We start from the raw sequence: 14,281 nt of genomic DNA on the forward strand, positions 1-14,281 counted from the left end.
GGAATGGGAAGTTCTCAGGAAGGAAACTCTGAAGAACAAAGGGAAACAATTCCAACCCACAGCTAAAGGGAGTAGGGCGGCCAGCTAGAGACCCAGGTTACTTACTTTGCCTGCTGGCTAGCGGTGGGAGCGCTTCCTGTCTTACCCTGGAATCCCCTTTCCAGGCCCCGTAAAATAGAGGTAGTGCAGGCCCACCCCCCAAGGGACACATCCCCATATGTGTCTCTGCTTTTAATCATCAGTACCCTGGGAAGGCACACTACCATTTGAGCTGGCTTCTGTTTCCCAGACAGTAGGACCCTTGGGTCCTACACTAGCTGAGGGAGCCGTTGGGAGAGGCTCCCGGCAACATTCCATTCCTCGTGGAATGTCAAGGCTGGAGGAGCTCCCCAAGCCCAACTCTAGGCCAACAGTTCAGTTCCTAACACACGCACCTGCTTCACATTTCTTAATTCTCTCCCAAGACCCCCTTTGCACTCAGCAACCTCAGTCCAGGGGGTAGGAAGCTGGGCAGTGAACGCCTGGCAAACTGGTAAGATTTTGCCACAGATCAACAGTTGGGAAGTCCTGGTCTGTGTGTTCCGATCAGCAGGGGAAGGAAGTGAGGGGGTAAAGGCTTTGGTTTCATGTGATGGTGGCACCCCTGGTCCTGCTGGCTTTCCTGTCACTCGTGTGCTCGTTTGGAGAAATGCTCTTAGCCCAGCTGGATGTGCAGTAAGTTTACTCACCGTCGGGAGTTCCAGCCGATCCTTACTTAGCCAGTAGAGTCGGAAGTCCCTTCTTCAGGTCTTTCACCATCTTGATTGCTTTCCCCTGGCCTCTCTCCGGGTAATAATAATAGTAAGTAATAACAATAACTAACCTGTACATAGCCCTTCCTATGTGCCAGGCACTTGCTAAGTGCTTTATCGATATTATCCCATTTGATCTTTACAACAGCCCTAGGAGGTAGGTGCTATCATTATCACCATCTTACAGTTAAGGAAACTGAGGCACGCAGAGGTGAAATGACTTGCCCAGAGTCACACAGCCAGCAAGAATTGGAGGCTGGTTTTGATTCAGGTCTTCCTGACTCCAGGCCCAGCCACCTCTTTGCCTCAATGTCCATGTCAGAGCTGAGTACCGCACCCCACGTGTGATCTGACCGGGGCAGAGGACAGTGGACCTGCTCAGCAACAAGGAAGACCACGCCCCTCCCCTGCATTTGTAACAGTTGTCTTTTTAAAAGACACTTTTACTGAAATCTTTTGCATCTCTTTCCCCCCTCCCATTCTTTAAAACAAACTTTTTTTTTAAATAAAAAGAGGAAGAAGTGAAAAAAATTCAGCACAATTGGACATTAGGTACCTCCTGCCCTGCAAAGGAGGGGGCTGAGGGATTGATTCTGATCTCTACTCTGGGGTCACAGCTGTTCTTTGTAATTTTGTATCATTCACTTTTCATTGTTTGCGGTCAGTGTTTCCAGCGATGTTATTGTAGTCAGTAGCCGTTGTGTAGATTGTTTCACTTTGTATCAGTTCCCAGAAATCTTCGAAGGCTTCTCTGTATTAATCACATTTGTAGTTTTTCATAGCACAGTCAAATTCCATGTCCAGTATTCCTGTACCATCATTTCTTTGGGCACGCCCCCATTTGATGGGGATCCACTTTGTTTCTACTTTGTTATCACAAAAAGTGCAACAGATAAAGCATATGGAACCTTTTTTTTTTTTTTTTTAAATTAATGACCTCCTTAGGGGTGTGCCTAGCAGAAGTCTCTGGCTCCAAAGGTTGGGACATTTTAACCACTTTCTTGGCATAATTTCAAATGGCTTTGCAGAATGATTATACTAATTTATAGTTCCCTCAACAAATGCCTTAGTACAAGCATTCTTGTCTTGGTCAGACTAGAAAAAATGCATATTGGTTCTTTCTTCAATCTTTAATGACTGACAAGAAAAAATCTATAAAATCTGCAGAACTCTTGGCATGCAATCTAACTAGGCTCAGTCACCCAAAGAGCAATTCTAGATGAAACATAAGGAATGTGACAAACAAACACAAAAGAGCAATGGATCTGGCGGCATTTTTGATTTTGATGACGGAGAAACCTTTCTGTTTGGACTATAAAACCAAAATCGCCAACAGGCATAGCAGAGGCTATGGCACTAGGGAAGGTGAAGCCAGAATTGACTATATTATTGTGTGTTACCCACAGAAGAGGACAGTTAGGCGGTGCTGAAGTAAAGTCATCAAGGTGAGTTCAAATGCAGCCTCAGACCCTTACTAGCTGAGTGACCGTGGGCAATTCACATTACCCTGTCTGCCTCAGTTTCCTCATCTGTAAAGTGAGCTGGAGCAGGAAATGGCAAACCCTTCTAGTATCTTCGCAAGAAAACCCCAAATGGGGTCAAACATGACTGAAATGGCTCACTACCACCACCACCAACACACACACACACACACACACACACACACACAGAACAAATCTATGTTAGCAGTGATGCTATTTTGTCTACATGAGAGATGTTTTCAAGATATCTGTAAGGGAGGGAGATATGAAAGGACTGGACAAAAAAAAATCCCAGTATAATTCTCCAAAAGGCACTCCAGACATCATTGACCTTTGCCCCCCTGTACCTGTCATATCTCTGAGATCTAAGAATGTTCTACAGTGACATGGAAGGAATGTTTGGTGCCAGTGTGAGAAGAAAACAGGTAGGTTTGAGAAATGATTTTGTACAGCAGAGGACAGAAGATTTAGCATCAGCTTTTATGGGGGAGGAGGAGGGGCCTTTGACCAGAGTCTGTCCTCTTGACTTTCGGATGACAGTCATCTTTGAGAACAGACCCTAGTGGCTGGGGACCACTCAGAAGTTATTTTGGGGTCATCCTGGTGAGGTAGGTCCATGTCCCTTGGCACAGTGCCTGAGAGTATGACCAGTTTTGTGCAAGAGGCCTCAGTTTGACAAACCTGGGGGTGTCCTGATCACAGCTGCCACATGAGACACATAGAAAGAAACTTGGGCGGAGAACTAAAAAGTGAGAGGTGGTCTGGAGAGGTCTTGTAGGGGGCACCTGAACTGAGCTTTGGAGGGGGCAGAGGTGAGGAGGGAGAGCATCCTTGGCATCATGGGCAGTACATGGGAAATGGCCTGTTCACAGAGGTAAGAGACAAAAGGCTAAGTTCCAGAAAATACTAGACTACTTTGACTGGAACGCAGAGTCTAGGAAGGCGAGCGATGTGGACACAGATGTGTTGAGATGGTATTTTATGCAGAGGCACTAGGGAGCCACCAACTCCGTTTGAGTAGGGCAGAACAGCTCGTTTAGCTGGCTTCTGATTTCCCTATGGAATTCGGTGCTACTGAAGTGGGCATGCCACGCATCCACCCAAGCGGCGGCCAGGAAATTAGCATCCTCGGATTCAACTGGGGCCCAGGGTCAGAGGCTCCCGCCTGCTGCCTCCAGAGGGGAGCGGAGCGGAGGGGAGGGGAGGAGGGTCTTGCCTCAGGAGCTCCTCCTAGCGGCCGCCTAAGTAGGGGAAGCTTAGGCCCCGCCCAGTCCGCCTGCAAAATGGCCGCGGCGGGTGCGCGCGCGCGCGCACACGCCCGGAGCCGCTCGGGCCTCGCGGGGGCGCGCGCGGGGGGGGCGGGAGGCCGCGGTGGCGAGCTCGCCTCCCTGGCAGGCAGCGGCAGCGCCTGTCACATGAGGCGGCGGGCGGGCGGCCGGCGGCCCTGGAGCCCGAGGGAGCCGCGAGCCCCCTCCCCCCTCCCCTCCCCCTTCTCCCCCCGCCCCCTCCCCTCCCCCTCCCCCTCCCTCCTCCTCCGGGGAGGCCCGGGGTGGATGGAGTGCCGCCGCTGCCGGGGCCGCTGCCGGGGCCCGGGGTTGTCGCCACCACGGCTCCGGGTCGGGCGGGCGAGCTGAAGCCGCCGCCGCCGCGCTCAAGGTAACTCCCGGCGGAGTCCGATCGTCCGGCCGCCGGCGTTGTCGGCGTCGCCTCCCTCCGAGAGCAGCAGCTGCAGTGGCCGTCCCCGGGGGCGCCGGGCGGGGGGCGGAGGTGCGGGGCTGCTGTTGTTGCCCGGCCTGGCCGGGGGCGCGGAGGGGGGGGTGAGGCTCCCCACTTTGCTCCGGGCGGGCCCCCCGCTTCTCCTCTCCTTCCCGGCCGGGGGGCGGGCGCCTCCTGTAAATTCCCAGGCCGCTGCCGTTGGATTCGTTCTCCCGGGAAGAGTCCCAGACACCATTCTTGTTAATTTCCTTCCCTGGAAGCTGTGACTAATTAGGGGCAGCCGAGGGGGGCGGGGGGAGATGTTGGGGGGGAAGTGAAAAGCCAGCGCTCCGAGTGGACCGACCGCCTAGTCCTCTTAGCGAGTTTCCATGTTTGAATGATTCCAGAAGCATTACATTGCGTTTCCCCATGGGCAAAGCCTGCTTGACTACGGCCTCATTGGGAAAAACTGAACGACGCAGAGACACAGACACGCAGAGACAGCCAGAAGTTGTCAGAAATCAGCACTCAGCTCTGGGTTTGCTTTTGCTCAACCCGGGGAATGTCTCTCTTGTCTCCTGTCTCTCCGTCTTGCTCTCTCGGTCTCTGTCTCCTGTCTCTCGGTCTGTGTGTCTCTGTCTCGGTCTTTCTTTCTCTTTGTCTCTCTCTGTCTTTCTCCTCTGCTCTTTTTTGTTGGTTTCTGCCTTTCTCTCTGCCTCTCTGTCTCTTTCTCCTTTTTTCTTCTGTCTGTCTTTCTTTTTGTCTCTTTCTCCTTTCTTCTCTCTGTCTCTATCTCTCTTTGTCTCTTCTTTTTTCTTCTCTGTCTCTCCCTCTCTTCCTCTCCACCCCTCCCTTTCTTTTTTCTTTTTAAAAGATAGGTTTCCAAGAGAGCTTCAGCATGGTACTCTGAGGCTTAGCTGTGCCCTTTAGGGGGAGAGATAATGTCTAAGCTCCAGACATGCCAACCCCCAGTTTGGCGCCCAGACTCCAGAGAGTGAGTTTTCCCTTGCTAAAAGCACCACTGGTGCTGGTGGAGGGCAAAACCCAGCTTGTTCCCCTGTTGGCTTGCCCTCAATGCCCCAGAGCCCGGCTGTTAACAACTCAATTCTTAGAATCGTGGAAACCAGACTAACCCAGCCTTCATCGTTTTCTCTAGAGCAGCATCACCCTTGGTGCAGTAGTTAAGAGTAGTTCCAGAAGAAGCAGGGAACTCCCAAGCCAGAGACAGGAATAAGTCAGGACCAGGAGCTGAGATCTGCACCAGCCAAAGGGAGTGCCCACCTCCATAGAAAGTCTCTATAGAGCAGAACGCATTGTCTCAACAAACACTTTGACAGCCTTATTGGACTGGGGGGTTCTTTAGCTCGTATTCAATCACTTGCAATTACTGAACCACACACAACTTGAACAGAAATGAACAAGCCAAAGTCAAAATTGCCAGCCACCCATTTGCAGGCACGCTTTCCCTCCCTCGTTCTTCTTGTTCCTGGAGGGCACACGGGGAGCCCCCCATCACCCTCAAGAACCACTGAAAACGAGACTTGCCTCCCCACTAAAGAGTGAGCAGAGTGACTGGAGATCCTAGCGAAATCCCTGGGACCCCTATTCGCACTCACACACTTCTCACTTGGCTTAAGCAGCAAGGTGAGACTTGGAGTATTTATGAGAAAAGATAGTTAGAGAGATGATTTGCAAGTGTTGAAAATAGCGGATTTACCTTTTTTTGAGTTTCTTACTTGGAAGTTTCAGCAGTTTTTCCACATCTGTCTTCCAGGGAAGAGGGACCAGACAGCTGCTCTCACACCAGCCAGTGCACATATCCAAGCTTTCCCCAAGACTAGAGGTGCATTTTTTTGGAGGGGGAGGGGAGCCAAAGAACTGTAACCCCCAGCCCAGGGAAGGTAGGAGGGAGGATCTAGAGCTGGGGGGAGGGGAGGGGGAGGGAGGGGACCATAAGAGGAGTGACTGCTGACTAGCTCTCCTTCCCCCCCCCCCCCCCCCCCCCCAGCCAGTGACAGGCAGCCAGCTGCTTCTTAAACTTAACCCTTTGACCATCTGGCAAGGACAAAGTATATTCCACGTAGAGAAGCCTCTTCTGGCCTTGATCTTGTGGTGTTTCACAACAGGAACCAAAATTCCACTTGGGGAATGAAATAGGGAAAACGATTTTCTTGATTTTTTCCTTCTCAAAATCTGTGCGTGTGAAAATGTGAGTAATATGCCTTTTTTTCTTTTCCTTTGTTTTGAAGCGTTCATTGAAATTTCTAGCAACATGAGCTGTAAACTCTGAATAGGGTTTTGAATTCATTTCAGCTCCTTTCCATCACTCCCCGCTTCGGTAATTCTGTGTTGCCGAGTCTCCTTGTCCCTCTCTCTCGTCTTCTCCACAGAACTCTGCCCAGAATGCAGAAAGATTTTTCCCATTAACTTTGAGCTCATCAGACTCAGCTTTGCTAATGCTCGAGCTCAACAGAGGAAGGCTGCTCTGTACAACTTCCCGCCCTAGCCTGAGTAGAATGATGCATGTGGTCTGCATTCTGGTTAACCCAGCTACCGGACAACACGGGCGGATGGGGCTTACCTAGCCATTGAGATTGGGATGTGGGGGCTTTTCACCTTTGGCCAGAGTTAGTGCTCACATTCGAACCCTAATTTTGGTGTTTTCAGCTTCATGTGCTTCCCACTCCTGTCATTCCGTAAAGCCTCTGAAAAGGCTGTGCCAGGCATGGGGGTATCAGTGGGTGGCAGGAAACACTTCAGGTACTACCACTTGCACAGAGCCTTTCCCAACCTGCCAGTGGTGAAGCCTGTCAGTATTCCCCTCTCCCTTTTCCAGTGGCTCTGGGGTTACTTTGCTGCGGACACGTCCCATCCCCACGGTGGAACACAGACGAAAGGGCTTTCCTTTTCCTTTTCCTTTTTTTTGCACTCCCTAGCGCCTTGCCCAGAGGAGGCAGTGAATGTTGCTGAAGTTCAGTGATGTCCTTTATCTTACTCTTTTCCAGTGTGGGGATACTTGGGCAGTGAAAGGAGATGAGTTCGGGTTCTTTTGTCGTATGAGCCCGTCTGGCCGAATCCCAAGATGTTGGGTGGTTGAATTAGCAATGTAATTGTAACACTACTGTTATGGTGTGCTTTGACCCATGTAGTGGGAGTTCTTCAGGATGGCTTTCACTAAAATTGCTTGAACTGGAAGGCACAAAGGCACCTGAGATTTTAGTTCTCTGTCTAGAGGGGCTGCTCTTTGCCTTCTCTTGCTCTGTTTACCCAAGCTTCGCATTCATAGCCAGTGAGTTCTGCTTTCAAATTCTCTTCATTTAGAACCAGAAGGGTACTTCCAAGTCATTTCGTCCGTCCCCTTTATCTCACAGGTGAGGCCCCTGAGGCCCAGAGGTTTCCTAGGTCCACCCCATGACCTCTTTCAATTTGTACCTTCTAATCTTCTAGAAACTAGATAACCAAGTAACAGAATCTGGATTAGAACCCAGATCCTGACTTTAAATCCCCAGTTCTTTCCACTGGGTGTAACTTTAGGGCTCGGGTTAGATGAAATGAAGTCCTTTCTTCCTATTTGGAGGGCACTTGGGCAGCAGGAAGAGGAGAGCTCAGGTTCTGTTGTTGAATGAATCCCCGCTATTCCTTTGCATGCCCATTTGGCTGCCGCATGATCATTTGTTGGTGGAGTGGGCCATGAGGGCATCCCCTTTGTCCCTGTCTTCCTACCACCCCCGTCCGGCATCATTGGGAAAGGGGCTGTTCCCAGGAAGAACTTTCCACATAATTGAAGCTTATTCTTTCAAGATACCATGCACCTCCCTCCCTGCCTTCTTAAGCACAGTCGACACTCTTCAGTGACCATCATTGACCCACATTCATGATGATTCCTGGTTGTTGGGGCACACCACCCCCCTCACTGGCTCCTGCTTTTACACTTTATTTTGCAGCATCATCGTCATCAGCCACCTCTTTTGTCCTGTCTGTTCATGTGTGTCCCTGCTGCCCCCCCCCCTTACTCCTCTTTCAAGAGTTAGGAAGGGTGGCCCAGATTATTCTGCTGAGGGTGGGTGGGGGGCTCTACCACATCTGTCTGAAGGCCTCAGGACTTTCTTCTCTCCTCTGGACTGCTCAAGGCCCTTTCCCCTTTCCTCCAGCTTGGTCCAGCGTTCCACAGAGCTGAGCTTTCTGTGTCTGACTTCTAGATAAGGAATGTCACTGGACTTGAGATGATGTTAATCCCTTTTGACTGGACTCACATTCTTTCCCTAGATTTGCTCTTGCTGCCTTCCTGAGAGGTGGCAGGTGCCCTTCTCCTGAAGGCCAAGTGAAACCTTGTTCTGCCTTTCTGCCTGGGCCATCACTTGGTTCTCATGGTCTTTTCTAGATGGACTCTCCCTTTTTTCTTCTCCTCAGGCATGGCATCTGCTCAGAATGATGGGGGTGGACCACTTTCTGTGGATGTCACTCTGTTTGCTAGGGAGGGCCAGGAGCAGGAGTCCTTGGTCTCCCCAGTCATGTTATTATCTCCTGACCATAACCTTTAGCAAACTCCTCATTCTTCCTCCTCAGAGCTGCTGGAGCCACCAGGCAGCCCACTGGAAGGAATAATGAATGGACTGGGGGGGGGGGGGGAGGAGGGGAGGAATCACACACTTCCTTAAAGTGGGAAGTGGAGCTGTGTGTGTGTCTGTCGGGGCCGGGGGGGGGGGGGGGAGATGCAGAAACAAGCCTGTCAGAATTGTAAGGGAGCCAGATGTTAGAGAGAAAAATCACTCCGTTACAAGCGTCCAACGTCTAGGCATTGGGTGTTTAGAATTGGCAGATGTTTTTTCACACATCATGATGCCTGTTGACAAAAGGAATGCTGATCTTGCTGAGCTCGTGGTACTGGAGGAGAGCAGGGACCCCAAGGAAGAGGCACAAAGCAGGCGCTATGCTGGGGTGCTGTCTGTGGGTGGTCAGTGGGTCCCCTTGTGGGCTGCCCTCGAAGAAATCAAGCACTCTGGGAGCTCTGCCTGTTGGCACTCAGGCTGTGTGTGTCTGGCAAAACAAGAATTTAGCTAAGAGTCTGCCCCCCCCCAAAAAGTGTGTGTATGTATGTACATATGTATATACACAGTACATATGTGTATGTATGTGCGCATGTGTATGTGTGTATATTTTTTTTCTCAGTAGGATTAGATTCTGATGGATGAGAAGCCTTTTGGCAAAGAAATCTTTCATGTGGTTGTTCTTTTAGAAGCAAGTACCCTTTCCCAAGTCCATGTGATGGATTGTATTGGGGTTTGTGGCACTAGCAGAGAAAATAAAATCAGGCATGTTGTTAACTGGAGGATGAGATCATAGCACTGGATTTGGAAGCTGGAAGGGGTCCTAGACATCTAGTCTAACCCTGTCATGCTGCAGATAAGGAAACTGAGGCCTGGAAGCTAGGATGCCTCAAGGCAAGGAGCAGGGTTGCCTCTCCACATCTGGAACCTTCCTCCTGTGCCTCACAGCTGCTTCCTTTGGACCCGTGGCCCCTGACAAGGACCGGCTACAGCCTCTCTGTCGGCGCTGTGTTGCTGTACCGTGAGGGAGGCTCTCATTACTCCCAAAGCAAGCTTTAGCTGTTTTTCTAAAGAAAGTCTCCACTGAGGTTTCTAGGTTCTTTTTTTGACTTGTTCCTGAGTATTTTACCATTAAAAAAATAAGCTATGGGATCTCAGGTTTTAACCAGAATTATGATTCAAAACTTCCGGCTTCTATTTTTTCTCCATCAGCAGTGCATGAAAATTTCCCAGTGGGTGGCAGAGCTGTCAGATTTCTCCTTGTTCTTCCTATCGGGTCTAACACACTCCAGAGTGTGTTAGTACTGTGGTCACGGGGCAGTAGTTGTTCATGGAGGTAAGGACAGGAGGTAACTTCCTTGGAAATCTCACGAGTCCCCCAGCCATGAAAACAGCAAAGAGTGTTTCTCTTTTGACTTCCTTAGTATCTCTCTCCTTCCAAAAGGATTTGAGGCCAGTGACCAGCTGAAATGAGCTGAAGTGGGGTAGCTTTACTGAGAGACCTAGATGTTAGCCATCACGGAAGAAATGGAACCTAGCAAAAGCCATGAAAAGGGAACCGGCCCTGAGAGTTCCCAGGCACCTGAGAGGAGCTGATTGGGTACCCAGTCTGGCCTCAGGTTTCCTGGCCACTGCAAGCCAAAAACGGAAAGACACTGGATTATAGAACGTTAGCTTTCTGATCAAAGAAAGCATACATACTTGCTGGCAGACACTAGCTTTTTCCTGGAACTTAGCTCAAGGAGAAATTCATCATATGGCTGGTTCCTTGTATAACTTGGTGGATAATCGCTTCAGCTGAGGTTTTGCAAAAGACTCAGAAATGTTGTTAGACCAGATTCTTGGATCAAGCCCCTCCAACGTCAGAGGGTATAACATTAAATCCTAATTTAGTGAAGACATTTTTGTGGGGTCCTGGGGCCATTTGGTCCAGAGATTTTGCTTTCTGATGTTTTCACTTAGTGCCTAGGTGGAGAAACTAGAAGAATGGGTGATCAACATGTCCATTAGAGGGTCGTGCTTAAATATTAGGTGTCTGAAAGAAGCCAGGGCAAATCCTGGATTGCTCTGGATTATTGACCGAGCTCTAGGAGTACCTGAGCTTTGGGACCTGGGAAAGTCTACTCTGTGTTGTTGATCCAAGTGAAAGTCACAGCTTTAGATGTTAACCACGTTAACTCATGTTAACCATGAGCAGGGCAAGGTCTTGCAAAACCATGAGTGAACCCTGCATTCTCTCCTAGACAAAAAGATGAGCCCTCCTTGACATGGGCCCAAGGGATACCTACAGGTGGCGTCCTGGTGGGATCTTTTCCCCCTGCCAAGAAAACGAACTTTGGATTTTCTCAAGTGTTTATATAAGTATTTGGTTGAGACCTCAGAGTTCTGAGCCATACAGTGTGGAAGAGATGACTTTAGCGTGAAAATGTGTAGCGTAGGTGTTGCTGGCCTCATCTATAGCCAACTGAACCTCAGTCTGGCCCCACAGAAAGTGTCTGGTTTTCCATAGAGTTGCATGCTGATGGTTCCACTGGGGTGAGTTAGTTACAAAAGATCTTCCTGAAGAGCTGATTAGCTTGCCTCATTGGATTGGGTGATTTCGCATGGCGTCTCAAGATACTGGTGATGGAGGCCTAGTATATCCCAGTGGGGTTTGTGGCAGGGATGCTGGGCAGCTCTGGTTAGCACTCGCTGACAGGCTGGGCCTGCTGCTTTTCTGACAACTGTGCAGGTTAAGGGTCAGCAAAAAGACTCTCCTCTCAAGTCACTGACCTGTTGTTCCCGAGGTCTCTCCATGGTACCAGAATGGCAGTCTTATGGCTTGTCAGAAAGAACACTGCCACATACTCTGGAAGGAATATCCAATAAACTAACAGGTTTACCCTCCCCTTTCGTTGACTGATGTTTCCTTTTCCCCCATGAAAATAAAGTGGAGAAAACCAGATCTAAATCTAATGATACTGCTGGAGCATGTGAATATATATGTATATATATTATGTTATGAACTCTTATAAGAACCTATCAAATCGATCATCTTAGGAAGCTGGCTCTAATGGGCGCAATGTGTTCTTATTCGTGGGTATCTCAGAGGCTAACCCTCTAAATGCTGACTAAGTCAGAGTGGCTAGCCCACCCTTGAGTTGACATGGCCACCCAAGCAAAGAAACTTTTTCTGGGCTGCTGGTATGGGGAGGCTTGGGGAGGGGAAGTACGGAAACCTCATATATGAGGGAATTAAATGTCTAATAACCAAGTCTCAGGTATGAATGGAAAAGCATTTAAGTGTATACTCTGTTCCATATATTGTGCTAAGCACTTCAGACAATTCTTGCCTCATGCATCCCTGGCCTGCTGCAGCTCACTTTCTCAATGGGAGGAGACAGTCTTTTTTAACGGGAATCAGCATCAGGGCAGATGGGAAGGCGCAGAGGTGCTTGGGGCTCAGCATCCGGGTGAATGGCAAGACCAAACAAGGTTGGAAGATTGATTCGTTCACCAAACATTCATTCATTAATTCCCAGTCCCCGACACAATGGTTTGCAAAGACAAAACAAAAGGACAGTTTCTGCCCTAAAGGAGCTTATGTTCAATTGGGAAGGGATATGCCATTTAAACAGATAAATAGAACTCACTAAGACCGAAGGTGCTAGGAAAGGCTTCCCATGGAGCTACCATTTTATCTCAGTCTTGGAGGAAGCCAAGGTTTTGGAGAGGCACAGGCAAGGAGAAAGTACATTTCAGGCATGGAAGAGAGTCTGGGCAAAGGCTCTGACAGAGATGGATGATAGAATACTGAATTGGAAGAAGATGTAGGAGACTAGTTTGGTTGGAATGGAGAATGTGTGAAAGGGAAGAATGAGAAATGAGTCTGGAAAGTTAGCTTGGAACGATACCATGAAATATTGTCCATGCCAGTTTGCATTGGCTTCCCCATCGTGTTGCATTATGGGACAGCCTGCTTAGCCATTGTATGATATGATTGAAAGAAGATACATCCAGTTGCCTCGTATACTTGTGATCACATGATTCTCCAGTGAGTGGTTGTGACCAAGGCAGTTGAGCCCAGTTCATGTTGGCCAGAGTGTAGGATGGCAGTGCAACTCCTTGTGGGGGATCTGGGTCAGGGTGAGGGCTGGAGTCATTCCCTCCAAGAAGGAGTCAACCTGAGCCAAAGATTGCTTCTCGCCTTTGGCTAGGGAGACTGAAATGAAAGAAGAACCAACCTGAGGAGCAGAATTACAGACAGGACCAGGATGCCTTGGGTTATTAGATGGCAGAAAGAATATAATTAGCTTATAGGCACAGATAGGGCTAAATTGCCAATGGGTTAGGTGGTCAGGAGGGACTGGTTGGGTAGAAGCTTTGGCAAGACTATGGTGTAAAGAGAACCCAGGTAAGACTTGGGCCTTGTACCGCACCGCGCCTGGGGTTTCCATTAGGCCTCTCACCAGGCTCTTATCTGCACCCCAAAGCCAAGGTTCTTCTCCCTGTTCTCTACCTCATTTTGTTCTTTTTTAGCTCACAAGGATATGCATGAACATGTTTGTATGTGTGTGGGTCCTCCCTCACATGATAGTTTTGAAGAGCCAGTTACTTCTCCTTATTGGATTCCAGACTAAAGGGCCGACAAGTCAATGGAAGTCTCTGGAAAGGGCTACCTTCTTGCCCAAGAAATGTACTTAGTGGTGGTCCCAATGGTAAGGTAAAAGGCTTCTGTGTCCTCAGTCCTTGGAGACCAGCTTCTGTTCGCAGGGTTTGGCACCACCCAGGGTAGTACTGTAGCTTCCAGACGCTTCCTGGGGAGGTGTTGCTCCCCAGGGACCCTCTGCCTCTGAGAGGAGGCTGAGGCCTCTTGACTACAAATACTGGCCTGTTGTAGACTCACACCTTGGGAAGGGGGAGGCTTCCACCTTGCTTCATTCCTCTGCCCTCAGAGGCCAGGCCTCCATCTGGCCCAAGGCTTCTTTACCTTGTCTATACCATGGACCCTTTGGGAATTCTGGGTAAGCTTGGCGATCCCTTCTCAGAATAAAGTAAATGCTTCCTATAGGATACAGATGATTACAAAGGAAGCCAGTTCTATTGAAATACTTATCAAAAAATTAATATCCCAGCCCTCCACACCCCAACTTTATAGAGCCCAAGTTAAGAACCCCTGCTTTAGGGAGTTATCTACTTTGGTGCTTTTTGAGGAATGCGGGGAGGCTGGTCTGACCCATGTTCTCCAGCCCTACCCCCTTCCCCTCTTTGGAGCCTGCAATTCTCATCTTTGGTTGCTCTGTACTTTTTATCTAGAGGCTCATTAATACCAGCCTGAGAGCAGGGTTGGAGAGAGTAGATACATGACAGGTCAGTTTGGCTAGGCAAAGAGGAGAGTGTGAGGCTCTACTGGGGACAAGGGGTGATCCAAGGTACTGGAGAACACTGGGTGATCAGGAGGGGGTGGTATAAGGCCAATGGGAAGCCCTGCAGGGGGCTCCAGAAGGAGGGGTGGTGAAGGCAGGGCAACTGCAGACAGTTGGCAGTGCTATGAAAGGCAGGATTGGTTATGGAGGAGAGAAGCATTTCTTCTGCCTTTGCTTCCAAGATGATGCTGAAGGCTTGTTGGACCACAGCAAAAGCCTGACTTGGGGTACTCACAATTATTAGGGCATAAGGTTTTGTCTAACCTTTACGTTGAACCATTGAGGGACCTGAGGGGAAGTCACATACCTACTAAAGTTCTGTTCCCTTGGTTTTCAAATAGAAGCGAAATAATAACTTAGGG

General features: G+C 49.4%; 1 protein-coding gene across 3 annotated transcripts in view; it reads left to right on the top strand.

Moving 5' to 3' along the window:
- The first annotated feature begins 3,749 nt into the window (after positions 1–3,749).
- The window catches only part of CLCN5 (chloride voltage-gated channel 5), a 108,549-nt gene continuing 98,017 nt past the window's right edge, over positions 3,750–14,281 (top strand). The window contains exon 1 of one of the 3 annotated variants that reach the window (XM_072625914.1): positions 3,750–3,928. The gene's annotated coding sequence lies outside the window, so the exon portion shown is untranslated. The remainder of the gene's footprint in view (positions 3,929–14,281) is intronic. The other 2 variants (XM_072625912.1, XM_072625915.1) reach the window with 2 other exon arrangements.

Source organism: Notamacropus eugenii, chromosome X, assembly GCF_028372415.1.
Source record: "Notamacropus eugenii isolate mMacEug1 chromosome X, mMacEug1.pri_v2, whole genome shotgun sequence".
Classification (NCBI taxonomy): Eukaryota; Metazoa; Chordata; class Mammalia; order Diprotodontia; family Macropodidae; genus Notamacropus; species Notamacropus eugenii.